This window comes from Balearica regulorum, chromosome 2 (assembly GCF_011004875.1).
Source record: "Balearica regulorum gibbericeps isolate bBalReg1 chromosome 2, bBalReg1.pri, whole genome shotgun sequence".
NCBI classification, from domain to species: Eukaryota; Metazoa; Chordata; class Aves; order Gruiformes; family Gruidae; genus Balearica; species Balearica regulorum.
In genome coordinates, this window is record NC_046185.1 from 165222573 (window position 1) to 165239898 (window position 17326).

At 49.8% G+C, this 17326-nt stretch overlaps 1 protein-coding gene across 3 annotated transcripts in view; it reads right to left on the reverse strand.

The window, feature by feature from the left end:
- The window catches only part of GJC2 (gap junction protein gamma 2), a 30499-nt gene that overhangs the window by 6363 nt on the left and 6810 nt on the right, over positions 1-17326 (reverse strand). For 2 of the 3 annotated variants that reach the window (XM_075746854.1, XM_075746852.1), the window contains one exon: positions 3951-4376. The exons of the other annotated variant lie outside the window; for it this stretch is intronic. The gene's annotated coding sequence lies outside the window, so the exon portion shown is untranslated. Of the gene's footprint in view, positions 1-3950; positions 4377-17326 lie in introns of those variants that run through there. 3 annotated transcript variants of the gene reach the window in all.

A 17326-nucleotide genomic window follows, 5' to 3' on the forward strand; every position in this document is an offset into this window, starting at 1 on the left:
AGGAAGAGGGGGAAACAAAAAACCATTGGCACATCTGTGATAGATGAAGTCATGTTATCTCAAAGAGGCACCCTTCATTGCTGCAGCCCATCTCCCCAGGACCTGTGATGGAGCTGACCATGACAGCGCAGCATCAGGGAACGAGCCACGGCCAGTGTGGGGACGTGCTGCACCACCTACTAGATTCACCATCACCCACTTTGTTGCCTGTTTCAAGACGTTGCTCAGCTGCAGGAAGAGTTTGGTGACTGTAAAAGTGAGCGCAAGGCACCATGAAAGCCACTTAAGCACAAAAAGGTGCTTAACTTGTGATAATCTCTTGTGTGCATGCCATGAGCTCAAGTGCCTGAGCTGAAAGCGGGAGTAGAGGATGCTGCTCACATCACAAAGACTTGCTCTGCTGAAATATCTTTCATTAGCAAACCCAGAAAAATGCAAAGAATCAACAAAAGAATGGGAATATTTATGTTTACAGGCTGATGGCCCTTTTAAGTTCCTTTTGAAAAAACAAAACAAATGTTTAATCAAATGCAGACTGTTTTAAAAATAAACCTTGAAAAGCTCTCAGAGAAAACCATGCATTTATTAGAAGACCTGGACAGCTGGGGAGGAAGAGCTTGTAGTAACCATTTTGTGTTTAGCTTAACACACAATGGGGCCTCAGCCCGAGCTCCTTGGGTCACCCCAGGCATCATTAAAGGCAGGCAGCAATTTTACTGCCTGACTGGCAGCAGCCCTGGCAGATACCTGGGGGTGAGAGCAATAGGGAAAGCACCCAGACCCAAAGAGCACCGTGGTGAGGGGCAGTGGGGCTCTCACCCCAGGGCAGCGCAGAATGGGCTCATCCTTTCTGTTCCCCTGCATCCCTCCTCTGAATCATCCTCCGGCTCGTTACGGAGTTTACCCACCTCGTTTCCACGCAGACAACTGAACGGCAGGCAGTAAATTAGGTGTTTGCGAGCCCAATCCTACCCATGAACTGATTCCTAGCAATGCATCCAGAAGCAAAGAGTGGATGTGTTGGTGGCGGACGTAGAAGCCAAGCCCATGAGCATGGAAATGAGCAATTTAGCATGGGGTAGCACATGGCAACGGTGTGTTATGGCTCAGCAGTAGCTGCCCCAGCACAGGCTACTTCCCTGTGGTCCTCCATGACCAAACAGAGGAAGAGAAAGGAGCTGTTGACCATGTGTTGAAAGAGTATGGACACCAAGCCTACCCCTCCATGCTGGGTGAGCATGGCTGAGTGGAGGTTAATATCCAGGAGGGAAAAATGATGCCATGAGACATGAGCATGGTCCTAACCTGGCTTTGCACCACTTTTACACAGAGACACAAAGTTATGCCCTAGGGTTTCCATGGCACAAGCCGGGCTTTGAGCCCATCACCCGTGCCAGACGCAGGGTGGGAGCAGCCACCAGCATCAGCCAGGGGCACAGCCCCACGCGGGAGCAAGAAGGGGAACGTGCCTTGCTCTGTTCTCCACATCAAGCCTTTCTGGAATGTGATTTTGCTCACACTGCTTCTTAGGACGGGAGCCAAACAGCGCTGGTTTGCTCAGCGCTCGCCTTCGCGCTGCCCCGGGAGTTAGCAACACGGTCTGAGGCTCGAGATGCAGCAAAATTCTTCCGCTGTCCAGGGCTCTCGAGAGCAGGCAGATGGAATTTTCTAACCCTGCTATTTCTAGATCAAACAAATCCTCTGCGAACTCAAACCCCCAAGTCTTCACACGCCAGACCGAGACTGCGGGAGCACTCTGCAGATGGTGGTGAGGGGTGTTATTCTTGTCCTGTGGCTGGGGAAACTGAGGCAGGGAGCAGAGAAACAGTTCACTCCAGGCTAGGTAATAAGCCAGAAGAAGAGGTGGGGAAGGTCTCCTCTCAACCCTCAACTTACCTGGTGAAGAACAACAGCCCTCAAAGCTGCTGGGACCAGAATCTCCATCTGCTGCCCCAGAAGCGATGCCTTGGACCCAGTGGTCAGTACAGAAATGCTGCTGCAGATGAGGACAATTCATCCACTACAGAAAACCGTGGAAAGCAATTGCCACAGACCTCTTCTTTATTTATTGAGGAAATTGGATTTATTCAGGGGTGAGATGGGAAGGCATCCCCTCTGAGTGCCTTTTTGCTTCTTCAGACTCAACAAATACACTTTAAAGTGTCATTAACCCTTCCTCTGATTTGTGCCCACATTCGGATATGGGCAAAACAGGGCGTTCAATGATTTGCAATGATTTGATCTGGTCACTCGGCCAGGCTCCAGCTGGCAGGGGGCTGGGAAGGGAAGACCCTGCTGGGTGCAGCGATGGCCAGCTACGGGACACGGTGCATCCATCTGGAGCATCCGGGTCCGGCCGAGGCAGGGCTGGGTCTTAGATAAAGCACACATCAGCCCCAGCTTGGCTGGCCCCATGTGGGCATTCAGCCACCTCCCGGCTCCTATTTGCATCCCCAATTAGTTGCAAGCCCTAAATTGTTCAAAAACACAGGCTTCAAATGTCCTGTAGAGCAGTTCATTTATAATTTCAGTGCTCACCTAAAGGGTTTCTGAGGTCTACACCAGGGATAATTTACCATTTTGCAAGTGTTGCTCAAGGACAGTTTTGCTGGGGCAGGGAGGGTCTGACCAAGGTAGTGGTGGCTTTTGAAGTAAATATTCAAATTTTGATCTGATATTAGTCAGGGTTGTTAGCAAAGCACCCATTGTCTCCTCTGGGAAACACATTTTGGAAAGAAGCACCTGACAGCCTTGGTTCAAAACACTCACAAACCTCCCAAGTCGGGGAGAAGGAAAGAAATTGCAAAATAATTGAAGTGGTGGGCTGTTGCTTTGAGAAGACCACCTCTGGTTACCAGCCACCAGACTGAGCTGTTGCTCCTGCGGCTCAGCCCTCTGTGCACATCTGGATCTGTAGGAACATCTGCAGGAAACAGCCTCGAGCTGTTTCTGCACCCCTGGGACCCCACTGTTGCCTCTGTGTATGATCACACCTTGACGTTGTTACACTCCTGTGTGTCCACCCACTCTCCTGGCACTGTATTTGAAAGCAGGAGCTGAAGGAAATGAGTTTAAAAAAACCCCTCCTACCATCAGTTCAGTTAAACTTCCAGTGTTTTTTGCAAGTCACTGGCTAGAAAGACTATACAATGAGATTTCAATGCCTTTAATTGCTTCGGGGGTGCTTAGTACACCATTATATTTTGGAATCAATTATAAAGCAAACAGGCTTCCAAGGAAGGATTTGTTCACGTTGCTTTTGCTAGTGAACAGGATGGTACTAGGAAAAAAAAACATGTTTCATCTCCTCACAATGCCAACTATCAAAGCACACAGAAAAAAAATGGATTTTTGCACCTTCTGTGTGCTTCAGACCTAATTCCTCCATGCAATGGAAAAGTTACACAGTCCAGCTCCCTGGGGAAATAAACCTGTATGGCTCTGCAGCAGGTAGATGGATTAGATTAGGTGGTTCATGTAGTTAAATTACCTGCTGGAAGGATTGCATGAGAGGACCCACCATCCCTCATCCATTCATTCACAGCCATCTATCTTCACGCGTCGTCTCCAGATTAGCTGACGTGCAGCGTACGAAACGCGCGTGAGGTACAAGTTGTTGAAACAGCTATAAAGGAGGATTTGGACCGCTCAACCCACCAGCAGCACTAAAAATAGTGAAAATAGTGTGTAGCCAGGTACAGGAATGAGCTGTTGGCTCCATGATCTCATCATGGTTACTTCCCAAAACCCGCTGACCCCTCTGTGCGATCTCAGGCACAACTGTTGGAACGGGGAAAACTTTAAAACCTGAGTCTAAAATAAGCAGAAGCAGCAAATAAATAAATATATAATTATCTGTGCTAGCTGGATGTCCTTCCTTTCTGCACTGTTCCACACTGTTGCTTAAACTGCAAGGAAAAGAACGGGGGGGTGAAAAAAAATCTACTTACAAAGACATGGTACTTCTCGCGGCGGCTTTCCCTCCTCCGCCGACATTCCTGTGCCGCCAGCCCTCTGCCTTGCCCTAGATAAACTCCCGCCGCCTCGGTCCAGCCATGCCCCAGCAGTTGGAAACCGGAGCTCAAGGGAAGTATTTAACGTGATGTCAAACCCCGCCTCTGCCGGGCACCCAACGCTGGAGGTCCTGCCTGAGCTGGACCCCTACGGTGGGTCCCACCGCCGCTCCTGGCCCCTCTTTCCCGTGCCAAGCCTTGGGAGAAGGAGGGAAGGTGCTCTATATATATCCCGAGGAGGAAAGGGGCATTGGTTTTAAATCCAAACAAGCCGACGGGTCTGGTTTTAGGAACGCTGCCTGGAATTTTGCTGCTGAGCTCTTGAGCCGGTTGGAAGTAAATTAACAGCATCAGCTAGTGGCACTGGTAACAGATTTGTAAGACAGAGAGCATGACTAATAGGGAACATATGTGGAAAACACATTTTGGCAAAAGTTCCTTGGTTGCTGGGGAAAAAAAAAAAATAAAAAAAGGAGGCAAGGCTCACTAGTGAGAAAAAACACTCTGAAGCTCCTGCTTTGTTGCACCCCCCAGGTGAGGCTTTCTCAGAAAGAGGTGGTGGACCTTTCTCCAAGCTGGTGGATGGGAGCAGAGGGCAGAAGAAGGATGGTGAAGGGTTTTTGAGCATACTCAGAGACTTTTTTGGCTTCTTTGCAGAAGCAAGAAGAAATAAGAAATATAGGAATGTACATGAAGCCTAAGGCAAGTGGAGAAGGAACCCTCCATCCTGATGGTCCAAGGATCGCCTCTCGTCCCTGCTCTGTCTCTGGGGAGCTTTGGCATTGCCACCCCAGCAGGATCAGGGCTCCAGGTGGCTGCTGAGATGGAAACGGAGAGAAAAGGCAGAAAGTCTGCCCAAGGGTCAGCGAGGAGGAGAAGGAAGCAACAGCAGCAGCCAAGAAATCACGAAAATGATCAGACCCAGTCTTTGAGGGAAGAAAGCATGGGGAGATGGACATTTTGATCAAGGGGGACGTTTGAAACCATATAGTTTATCGGGAACTTTCATCCCTGGTCCTAACAAAGCAGGATATCCACTCTGCTGGTTTCCCAAAGAGCCTGAAGGGACATGGAGGGGCAATTCCTGCTCACTGGAGCATCTTGCGCCAACGCTCTTGCAAGCAGCAGCATCTCCTGCACTGCTCCACGCTGGCTAACGCTTCGGCCGTACTGCTGAAAGTTGCTCTGCGAGAGCCAAGGAGGGTGCAAGTCTCTGCTGACGCCAGAGCTCTGCTGCGTGACACAACCCCGTTACAGCTAATGGGGTCTCCAGGGTATAGAGCGTTTCTGGACATATTGCAGTAGCTTTCCCGATGGTTTTGAGTTATAAAATAATTACCCATACACAGTGATAAGTTAATTCGCTGTTCCCAAGTAGCTGTCTATGATAGGGAGGTGGAGAAAGCCTTATAATCAGCTAAGTTAGGTGTAGGGATGAACATACCCTTGGAGGAATATGTCACACTAGGTGAACCAGAGTTTGGGAGGTATTTTGAGGGGAATAAGCTTCTGAAGAAGTTAAATTGTCACGACCCTGGCTGCATGCTTCAACTTAAGCACATAGCACACCAACAAAGCTTGCGCTCTCAAAAGTCATGGGGAGATAGGGAGCTGGTTTCAGAGGAGAGCACCAGGGCTGGAGATCTCCTCCAGCAACACCTCACCCTCCCTGGAGATCTTCCATCGGAACCTGTCTGAGGGGGAGAAAATGTGCAGTGAGCTGAGGCCACATTACCCCCGTGTGTTCCAAGGTTGGCTTTGGCCTCCAGCATTTTGGGCAGTGACCTCCTTGCCCACATGGTCCTTCATGTCTGGAGACAGTGCAGTGGGTCACCTTGTGGTCAGCTCCGCAGGGGCCACCATGTTGTCCTTGGGTGCGTTCCCCCCAGGCGGGGACCCTGCAGCTTCCAGCACATGTCATACCATCTACTTCTAAAAGACAAGTTCTATGAGATCTGTCAGTCCTGAGGGATGGCCACCAAGATCTCATTCCCATCAAAGAACTGTGGTGAAACTTCCACCCTCTCCAGCCAGTGCAGGATCGAGCTGTGGAGAATTATTATTAGTTATTTAAAAATAACTAGCTGAGAACAACTTCCAGGCTCTGCAGGACTGCAGGCAGCAACTTCGAGATAAAAGGGAGCTCAGCATGGTCCCTGTCCCATGGGCCATGCAACCTTTCCAGGCCCTTTGCTTTCTAACCGTGCGAGTTATTTATACACACAGCAATCTCATCTGGTGGAAGTTTTTTTGGGGCATCCGTGCTTCAAGCAAGCCAAGCAACATCTGCTCCTGCTCCAGCCTCCTGGCCGGCAGGTCCAGCCATCACACTGACAGGGATCGAGCGGTTCCCATCACCAAACCATCACCCATGGGCCAAACCACTGCCCAGGGAAGGAGGCAGAGGGCTGAAGACAGAGCTAGACTTGTTATTTTTCTCCCCAGATGTAAAGATGTGCTTCAGGGAGTGGCAACCTCCTTTCTCAATACATCCTCCTTTCCTCTGATGCCCTCGTCCTGCCGTTATCATTGCTGTCTTCAGAGCAGCTGGTCCTTGAGCACACAGGTGTAGGGGGATGTAGGGGGATGGATTTGGAAGGGGACTTGGGCTCATTTTTTAGAAGTTTTGTTCAAGTCAGCATCGCAACTTTGACATTTCTAATGACTTGTCCCCAGGCACATGCCTGGTTGATAGGACCAGGTAAACCAAATGCTGCAGAGAGATCCAAGTGTGCATCTCACTAGGGCATCTTCAAGGTTGCTTTACGTTTCCTGATGGGAAGGAGGCCATCAGCACCCATTGGAGTTCCTTCATCATACCTGGAGTCTCCAGAGCCTTCAGCAACCCAAGGACCCAAGTTGTGTCATTGCCCCGGTGGGTGGTGTGCTGGCTGATCTGGGGACTTCTGCTGGGACAGAAAGCCATGTCTCCTGTGCTAAGATGCTTTGGGACAGCTCCTGTTCCCAGCCACAAAACCAGCCCGTTTGCTCATGAAACGGTAACTGAACCAACAACCTCGTTTATGGCTGATGGTATCAAGGCCAACTGTGGATGTCCCAGGGACTGTTCAGGAACTGCGATGCAGAGACAGGAGGGAGCAGGTGGGAATGGCCACAGTGCTGCTCAACTCAACCACCCTGGTCAAGGGCCTCCAGGCTCCCTTCCAGTTCCACCATGCTCCCTAGCTTAACGCAGAAAAAAAATTCAGTTGTGCAAACTTCCCTCCTTCACCCAGAGCTTTGGGCATTCTCCAAGATTTGGGACTAATCAGGTCTCACATCATAAGAACTCAGCCAAAACCTTAACTCTCTTTAAAAAAATAATGTACAGGCGGCGGAAAAAGCTGTGCCAGTGTTTATTGCTAAAATCTGCTTCATCGCAAACCTCCGTGTGGACTTTTTGGGAGAGCAGTGATGACAACCCCAGCACAAATGTGTCATTTGAATGACAGAGAGACAAGGTCTCTACCTATTCAGCATCAGGTTGGTTATTTTATTTTTTTTTTTCTGCATCCAGCTCTGTTTGTTGAATGAACCCAAGAAGGTTTTGATCTGGATCAGGACGTTGCGGTTGGTCTCTGGCTCTTGCAAGGACCAAATGGAGAAAATCTGGTCTCACACATTTTTCCAAAGCCCGTGAGGATTTTGGCTGCATAATGTAAGGATGTTTGAAAATGAGGTAAAAGCTGCTTTCTTTCATGCACTCTGAAAATATAAACTCTGGCTCTGAATTGCCATGAAATTTGGACCACAGTTGTGCCTCAGTTATCCCAGAAGATAGGTCAGCAAACAGAATTTCTGATAAGTTTGCATTGGTTTGTGATTTGAGTAAAAAGCTAATGCTGTTAGCAGAATGAATGATATTTCTGCTGAAAAACAGTGAAATGTTTCCTTTGGATATCACTGACTGATGACCGCGGAAAGGTAAAAGCATTTCACTTTGAAAACAACCAAAAAAAAAACCCTGATACGGTTAAATAACAATAAGATTTAAATTCCAAAGTACAAAAGCCCAGAGGAAGCATTTAAACCCGGGCTGGAGAGCAGAAGTGGTTTATTCCAGCCCTTCCCAGCTGAAAATTTCGCTGTAATGGACACATTCTTGAGATAAATTTCAGTGTTGACAAAATTGCGTATTTTTTTCTGACGGGAACCTTTCTGCTGAAGTTTTTAAGGCTGGCGAGATAACACGGACCGACGTACGGAAAGGTGGCAAGAAGGGACACGCGGAGAGCCCCGGGGACGTGGCTCAGCAAAGCCCTTTATAGCATTTTTTCCCCTGCGTCTGTTCCCGCTCCAAAGAAAGCAACTGCCTCAATAGTCAGGGGTCAGATCGAGCAATTATTCCCTTCTCTATTTGCTTCCCTTTCCTGAAGTAGCTGGAGAAGCAATGGGAATAAAAGGCCACCTCCAACCGCACCCGTTGGGGTCGGACCCGGCGTTAGTGCTACCCACGTCTCTCCTGCAAACCCACCGCGGCTCCCCAAGCTCTCATAACAGGAAGCAATAAACTTTCCAGCCGGCGTTCCCAGCCCTGGCAGGCCTGCAGCACAACCCTATGAAGCCAAGCCAGGCTTGACTTGCTGTAGACCTTCCTGAACTTGTACAAAAGAGTGAAAAAAAAAATATAAAATTTCAATAAAAATCAGAGGAAATCCATCCTCTGGCAAAAAAAAAAAAACAACAGACGTGCAAAAGTTCATGGCACATCACCTCCTCCTGCTGTTGCTCCTCCATCTGCAGTTCATTGAGCAGCGGTGCATTAATGCAGGCAGGGGCAGAGGAAAAAGGTCAGGGTGCATGGGAAAGATTAGGGAACGCTGGAAAAAAAAAAAAGTCAAAAATGGCCACATTTTTGGCTGCTCCAGAAAGGTGTGGGGTATTATTTTTTATTTTTTTTTCCCTTTTTCCCTAACACCTGTGGATGGGCAGAGATGGTGTATTAGGAGGGAGCTTGGAAGAGCCCCAGGAAAAGGGGGCAGGAGCAAGGGGAGCGGGAACAGAGGTTGGAAGCTCAGTCACGGCTTCTGGGCTTGATTCAAGAGCTGCTGGGTGAGGTCCATGGCTCACAGTGAGCGGCCGAGGGGAATGGCTTCCCTGCTTTGCAGCTGCGTGAAAACCATGTGCACAGTGTCAGTGCGGGGCGAGGGAAGGGGATGGGAGCAGCCGGTGACTCTGCAGAGCAATGAACATCTTAGGCACAGCTTGAGGGTAAAGACAGCAACGCCCCAAAGCGAAGGTGGAGTGGTTGTGTCCTCTGTGGATCCACACAAGCAAAGCAGGACATGCTCACCACCTCCTCCCGCTTTCCTCACCAAACCCCTCTCGCAAATACCTGAAAATACAGATATTTTTTTGTTTTCTTGTGGAAAATGCTTCGCACCCACGCAGGGCGGGCTGCTGACTCTGAGACTTTGACTATTTTTTTGCAGCAGTGCCGATGATAAAAATGTGTCATCACATGCCTCAGCTGTCAGACATGGGGACGTATAACGACCACCACAACAGGCGGGACAACCTGTACACAACCAATGGTGGTCTGGGTCAACCAGCCCCATCCCATGTAGCAGCTCTCAGGACAGACTCTCCCACCAGGGTTTAAACCAGGTTCATACGGGTTGGAGCAACCCAAGGAGACCCCGCCACTGCCCTTGGCTCTGGCCAAAGGGTGCTTTTGCCCCTAGTGAAGGACAGTGTGACCACCATGAACCATGGCCCCATTTGCCAAAGTGGAGACTCAGCTCTATAGGTTCAAGCTCAATCCTGGGCTGACAGCCACCTGCCCAAACCAAAGTGGGGATTTGGTAGAGGTTTCTTTCACCCCTGAGTGCAGGAGAAGCCCAGCATGAGAACTGGGTCCAAAATTATCTATTTCTCTTTTTCTTTCTCTCTTTCTTTCTTTCTTTCTCTTTTTTCTTTTTCTTTTTCTTTTTCTTTTTCTTTTTCTTTTTCTTTTTCTTTTTCTTTTTCTTTTTCTTTTTCTTTTTCTTTTTCTTTTTCTTTTTCTTTTTCTTTTTCTTTTTCTTTTTCTTTTTCTTTTTCTTTTTCTTTTTCTTTTTCTTTCTTTCCTACCTCAAAACTATCTGTAATTTCCCAACCACAGTCCAGGTTACAGGAACGATGTCTCAACCCAAACAGGACAGGAGCTTGCAGTTGGCAAGTGCCCCACAAATGGGTGCAGGAACGGAACCCACATGATCCAATCCAGCTACATGAACCAGGTCCAAGCTCTACCCACCTCCACATGACGGTCCCTCATCCAGCCTTAGCCATACATCATGAACGCCGAGTGACTGCCCTGTCCTACTCTGTCCTCCAGGAAGAACTCATGCCTTACTGCTGTAAACAACTGTGTCATTAAAGACCATGTGTGGGTGATTTGGAAGAGCTGCTATGCTCTTGAGCAGATTTGGGGTCCTTTTGTTTGGTGTGGCATCTGCTCAGGGTGCTAAATCCCACTTTGTGCTCTGCTCTCTGTTCTGCAAGAACATAAGGGTGATCTCCTAAAACCATCATCCAGCACCTCAGCAGGCAGCCTGGATGCAGAAGCTGAGGTGAAGCTCACGGAGCAAGACTCTTAGGATGAGCCAAAATCTTATCTGAACCAGGACATGTGCATCTAAGACACCAAACCTCTCTGAACATCCCAACGCTCATCACTGGAGTATCTGTTGCCCAACCTCCTGGCTTTGGAGGACCCTCCGACTTGCCAGGTCGGATAGAGCCGTAACAGTGAGGCCGCTCCATGACCCAAGTGTTGTGCAAATGGGGAAAAGGGCTGGGGACGGCTGCCAAACCCTTCCCTCCACCGTAATAACCCATCCCTGCTCCCTCCCTGGATAAACTCCAAGCTGCAGACCAGCCACCTCAAATCACCAAAACGTCCTGAGCTCAGCCCTAGCTACCTGGACACCAGACCCCTCCTTAGAGTAAAAAAAAATCCAACGTCAACTAAGTAAGGATATTGAAGGCAAGAAAGCGAAAATACCGGACACTTGGATGTGACTTTATGGCCCATTTTTCCATTACTAATAAGATCTAAACATGGTTAAAAGATAAGAGAGAGAGACTCGAATGTGGTAAATGAGGAAACAAACGGGTTGGCTCCTGCCAACTGTTCTTAGATAACAGACAAAACAGAAAATAAAGAAAAAAAGGAAACATTATTACTACAAGTGCTTTCCTATCCTTCTGGCTGGGTTCCCAGCATGACCGGGGCAGGTTTCTACTCTGCTCACCCAGATTTATTGTTATGCCAGTATCACCAGTAAATATTTAAATAACCACTTAGGTAATTATCCACAGAGATAATTATACAATAATGTTTACATGCAGAGAAGAGGAAGATGACAGAGAAATACCCGGAGAAGTGCCCAGCACTGGGCGAGCGGTACGGTACCTTCCCCAGGAGCCCTGGGGACGGGAGCATCAGCGAAGGCTGGCCGGTCTGATCCGAAGGCGAGTGTGGGGTGGAAAGGGATGGGAGCCTTCCTGGACGTGTTTACATAGGTGGGCCCCCACCCGCTGACGCTGGAGAGGTCAGCAACTCATGCCTCACATCTGGACACCATTGGGTCCCCCGTGCCAAGAAGGGAGACCACGTGTCTTTTCATCCCCAAAGCTCGCAGAACTGCAGGGGTGACGAATCTGGGTCCCTCCTTCCCCTCCAGAAGTAGATAGTGGGGTGGAGAAGGTGCCCTCAGGCTGGCATCCAAGTGGGAATGGAGCCAGTCCCGTCTGGCCCTGGGCCATCCTGATGCTCGAAGCAAAGGTTGACTCTGAGATCTGCAGAGCTAGAGGTCCAAGCCGCTGGGCATGCAATGTGGTGCTGGCAGCACCTTCTCTACTGCCTCCACCACACTGGGCATGAGCACAGACCTGCCTGTCTGCCATGCTGGGCATCCAGCTATCCAAAACCCACACCAGCACCACCAAATGCTACACCAGCACCACCAAACCCTACACAAACACCACCAAACCCTATACCAGCAACCACCAAACCTTACACCAGCACCCACCAAACCCTACACCAGCACCACCAAACCCTACTCCACCACTACTAAACTGTATGCCACCTCCATCAAACCCAACCCAACCTCCACCAAACCCTACACCAGCATGGCCAAGCCCTACACCTAACACCACCACCACCACCAAACCACACACCACCTCCACCAAACCCTATAGCACCCCCCAACCCATGATGTCCCCAGGGGACAATGGGCTTGAGGGTTTCCCATAGTCTCATCATGCCCCATGTACAGGGCTAAGGCAGACATCCCCCCCACCCTTGCTTCCTGCCCCATCCTACCAAAGGGTGGACAAAGCTGGTCCCTCCTACCCATTTGCCTTCACCCCATGTGGTGCCGAGTGGGAAGGAGCCAGGAGAGCTGGGCTGCAGCCTGGTGCTCTCAGAGGACCATCATGGGATGGCACCTTCCTTGCTGCAGCAGTGCCCTCCTGGACACAGGACCCACTGCGTGACCCCCACCATAGGAGAGCATGATCTCTTACAGCTTCAGTCCTTAATGAACACGAGGGTCTGTGCAGGTGATTGGTCCCAAGGTGGACTGCCACGCTCGCTGCCCCTCGAGAAGCCAGCAGCAGGTTGTGCTTCAACGCGAGCGTGCACGCTTCTTTGTGACAGGTTGCTCCGGGGAACGAGCAGCAATAAAAGGCTGCAGAGAAGAAAGGGTAATATCGAATCCAGCTGTGAAAACAAAGATTAAAACCCTCTGAGCCTACAACCTCCCTTGGCCAACGCGCGGGAAACATCGCGCCAACATTTATTCCTCTCCCCGTGTCCATCCAACAGATATTATTTCATGAATGAGCATGTTGAGGTGGAAGGGGAAGGAAGGGAGATGCAGGAGGAGGAGGTGGACAGCCCTTCCACGCCTTTTACACAGGGGAACCTCTGCAGTTCATGGAGAGGCAGGGCTGTGGGTCCGAGCCAACGATGCTGCAGTGCTTGGGACTGATCCACAACCTGAGACAAGCGGGCAGCTAGACGAGATTTTTTCTCTCTGTGCTTATACAACAGGTTGGTCCTGAAGGTAGAGATCTTCCCGAGAGAGCAGCGGGAACATGGGTGCAGGTTTTGCTATAGAGAAGTGAGCAGCTCGAGTGCGTGCTACCCTGCTCACACCAAACCTTCCACCACCCACCAGGATGCAGTGGGCTCCTGCTGCCAGAGCAGGTATCCCTGGCATCGCTGGGGGTCCAGCACCCCCATACCAGGTACTTGGCTGGTTCCCAAGCAGAGATGCATGAAGCTGCACTGTGAGGCTGAGGATGGGACACAGAGGATGCTGCAGTCACAGTTTAATCCATAATAATACTAAAATCCCCTCATGCAGCAAGCCCCTTCCTAGTCTCCCAGTCTTCTGCTCACATTTCTTTTCTTCCATGCTTTCTGCCAGCACAGAGCCAGTTCCGCCTCCTCCGCTAATTTGAACATTGCTAAGTTTAAAGAGGATGGACAACACCACAGAAAGAGGGTGCAAAAGAAAAAAAACAACCCTGATCCCCCTCCACTTTGCGATAAATAGCCCTTAGAAATGCCAAGTCAGGGTTTCTGACCTACAGGCAGCTACTGGGACATGTCTGGGTTTGCTGCTGGTCAACTGAGGTCCATCCTCTTTGCTGTGGCTCTGATGGTGGTCACTGGCTGGGCACCCAGCCCACCACATTTCAGTATTGCAGGAAGCCCCCTGGAAATTTTCTGGAGTGAATAGCTGCAATCAGTGACCTGGCCATTACCAGAAGCTGGGGAAAGAAGATGAAGTTGTGGGAGGCTTTTCTTGAAAATGCACTCTTTCCATCTCTGGTTCTTCCCCTTCCTTCCTCTCCAAGTCATTCTCCCTTTAGCCTCCAGACAGAAATAAATAAGAAACTGTGTTTCTGAGAAAGATTAAGAAGCAACAACTTTAGGGATTTGAACCAAAACCTCAAATTATGTTCTGCAGCGTTGCTGTAAGACAGGTCGGTTTGCACACAGATGGACAAGGTAGAGCCCTGTGGGCCACGTGTGCAGCTGTGAGGAACTGGAGCCAGAGGAGCAGAGTCCCACACCCGACTGGTGGTACCCAGCTCACTGAGTCATGATGAACATGGAGCCTGTGAGCTGCCTTGCATCATTTGAAAGCAGATCTTTATCCATCATTATCTTTTTCCCTGGCTGCTTTTTGGGTCCCTACTGACCTCAAAGCCTGGGAGCCTTCACCTCAACCCTGTAGAGCCCACATCAGTGCTGCTCGGCCAACTCTCTGCTGTCTCTAGGGTGACTCCAGGCAGAAATGAGCAGGGCACCCCTATTTCCACCTCTCCCAAAGGCAACAGCACAAGGCAGATAAGTTTTTGCCTTCTCTCAAGCAGTAAGAGTCCTGCAAACCACGAGTCCCTATCACTAGCGCCAGACACAGCCCTGTGGTGGAGGGTGGCCAAGACATGACAAGGGAAGGGACTTGCCTGGTGGGAGATAACATCCAAAACAAGCCCAGGAGGTCCCACAGAGGGTCTCTCTCGTGGCACTGCTGCCTCATCCCATGTGGGACTTCACCCTAACCAGCTACATCATTGCCTCCTGCTTAGATGTGTCTCTTTTGCCTACACCCTTGACAGAATGTCACTGCATTGACCTGCCATGATCCCAGGCTCCCCTTTGTGTCCATCCCCACTGGTTCATCTATGCTGCTGGCTCCAAAAATAAGCATTCCTTCTCCTGGCACACCTAATGTCACATCTCATCACCTTCAGGACTGCAGATCCAGACCCCAGACAGCCCTTGCTCTGTTGCTGTCCATTCAAAGGTCCTCACTCCATCCCTGTTTCAAAAATTCAGCTGACCAAGTGGGTTTTCTCCTTTGGCCAGAGCCCTTCTTTTCTGCTCTTGATTTAATTGTTCAGTTGTAATAGCCAAGCATTTCCAAAACCTGGCGGAAAATTAAAGAATCAGTGCAGGAGCAAAACCACCCCTGCCTTGGAGAACGGCGCTTTCGTTTCCTGCCAGCCATCCTCTTTCAGGCACTGAGAGCAAAAAGCTTCAGGCCTTTCCAACCACTAAATCACCCCGTTGGACTCATAACAGGGGCAGTTGAACTACACCTAGTTCCAGCTATTGAAATGACGGCAACCGTCTCCATCCCACAGGAACTGACCCCTCTACTGTCGCCGATGCCGGTGGAAGTGCCGATGACATATGAACATTAGCGACCGTTATTAATTTCCAGTGGTGTTTGCTGAAGTTGGAGCCAATGCAGAGTCAGGCATGGAGGGGCGTAAGCTCAAGGGACTGGAGATGGGACGTGGGGATACTCAACCCAATGGAGAAGCCAAGGGCTGCGTGGAGAGGGAATTATGGCTTTGCTTAAGCGTCAGCCCTACCAGACTAAGCAAGGCGTAGGCTGGTTAGCCAGGATGCTCTGCATGTCAGCATATCTATTGCACACATAGAATCACAGAGTATCTCAAGTTGGAAGGGACCTATAAGGACTATCGAGTCCAACTCGCTTTAGTCATCACGCTGAAGTCCTGCATTCAGAAACACATGACGTGGTCAGTGGGCTTCATAGGACCAAGGAATGGGGTCATCACAGAGCAGTGCGCATGGCCACTTGGAGCTCTCAGGAAAGTCTGCCCAGCAGAGATGTCCATGCACATACTCAGCCCATCACCTGCCCCATCCTGGCCAACCCCGAGGAGAAGTCATTGCTCCCCCACCAGCTCCAGTCCCTGCCCAGACTTCTGCCCAGCCCCTGCTCATAAAATTTCAGGTGCTTTTACCTGCGATTTGGGGAATGACCAATTTCATCATTTTTCATGTCTGTCCACGTCAACATGGTGGAAAAGAAGGGGAACGGGGAGACACGTTCGGCCTCTCCGCTGTGCAACGGAAGGCGATGGGCGAAACGTGCATCCCTGGGCAGGTCTGTTTTTGAAAAGCAATTACTGGCAGGGAAGACGGCAAATCCTGCATTCCTCAGCGAAGGAATCCGGATGATGTCACCTCCTGCCCGGTGGCAGGAGCGTTCCTGCCTGCCGCGGCTCCCTCTGGGCAGCCCTTGCCTTTGCTACAAATATTTGCTTTGGCTTGTTTTTCTGGAAGCTTCCCATTACAAGGAATAACAGCAGGATGGACTCTCCTACTGTAAAGCTTGTCTCTGTACCAGCACGGGCCACAGGTTAATAAAGGTTCACACGCATGCCAGACAAGATTTTACTACCAGTAGCAGAAGTGGGGTTTTTTGGGGTGGTTTTTTTTGTTTTCTTAAATCTGTGGTGCAGTGCAGACTGAGAGGTATCAGAAATCTCTTAAAATAGAAGAATGCCTGCTCCAGTTTCAATCAAATTTGCTCTATTTTCTAGTACATGTATTTAGATTGGAGGCATGCAGAAGTGCCTATAATGCTGTGGCTTTCTCTCCCTCCATTTCTAACAGGATACACCTAGTGGGATAAATCTAGTAGGATACATCTCATAGGATGCTTAAAGCAAGTCAGGATCTTTCCTAACCAACTGGCCAGGAATAAAGTGTCCTTTTGCCTGGAAGCGGAGTCCCAGTAGATGTTTCTAGGAAAAGGGTTGCCGGGGTATGGAGCAACTGTGGGGTGATGTGGAGGCAGGACCATGTGCAGCATGGTGGCTTCTCCTCAAAAGGAAAAGATCTCTCGATGTCTTCTCCAAGACTGTTTTTAAGGCACTTGGGTGGGCTTTAGTTGCCTAAACTTGGGTGTTCAACCTTCCTTGGAGATAAGCTCAATGTCTGCCTGACCTCCAGGGGCTGGTCTGGGACACAGCTCAGTTTCCAGCTCTTCTCTCTGCTCCTCTAAATTTCACTACACGCTCTCAGGAGCCAGGAGACCAGAAGCACACCCTGGTCAATATGCAACATCCTCCTGCAACTCTTTCCTGCTAGTTTACATTTTTAAGTACCCTTAAAAAAATATCCATCCCATGCAAAGGTGCTGCTTGCACCCCACTGTTCACCCACTGCTCCTTAGCATCCGTGATGCTGGAGGAGGAAAGGTGGACACAACCGAAGGGGTCAGGAACTGATCGTAAAGGAGGTGTCATACAGCAGATAGATGAATTGCTTCCTAATGCTCCAAGAAAACCTGTTGCTGGCACTTGAAGATGTTTCATACTCTCAGACCTCAACTGCAGGGCTAAGTGGGAGAAGGACAGTCCTGCCCTTCAGTGAAAAACGCTAGAAGAGCAGGAAGGTGTTTTTTGTGACACACTTGTGAGGTTAGACTACTCCAAATCCCACAGATGTAGATGGGATCTCACTCAAGTCCCTGACTTTATTAAAA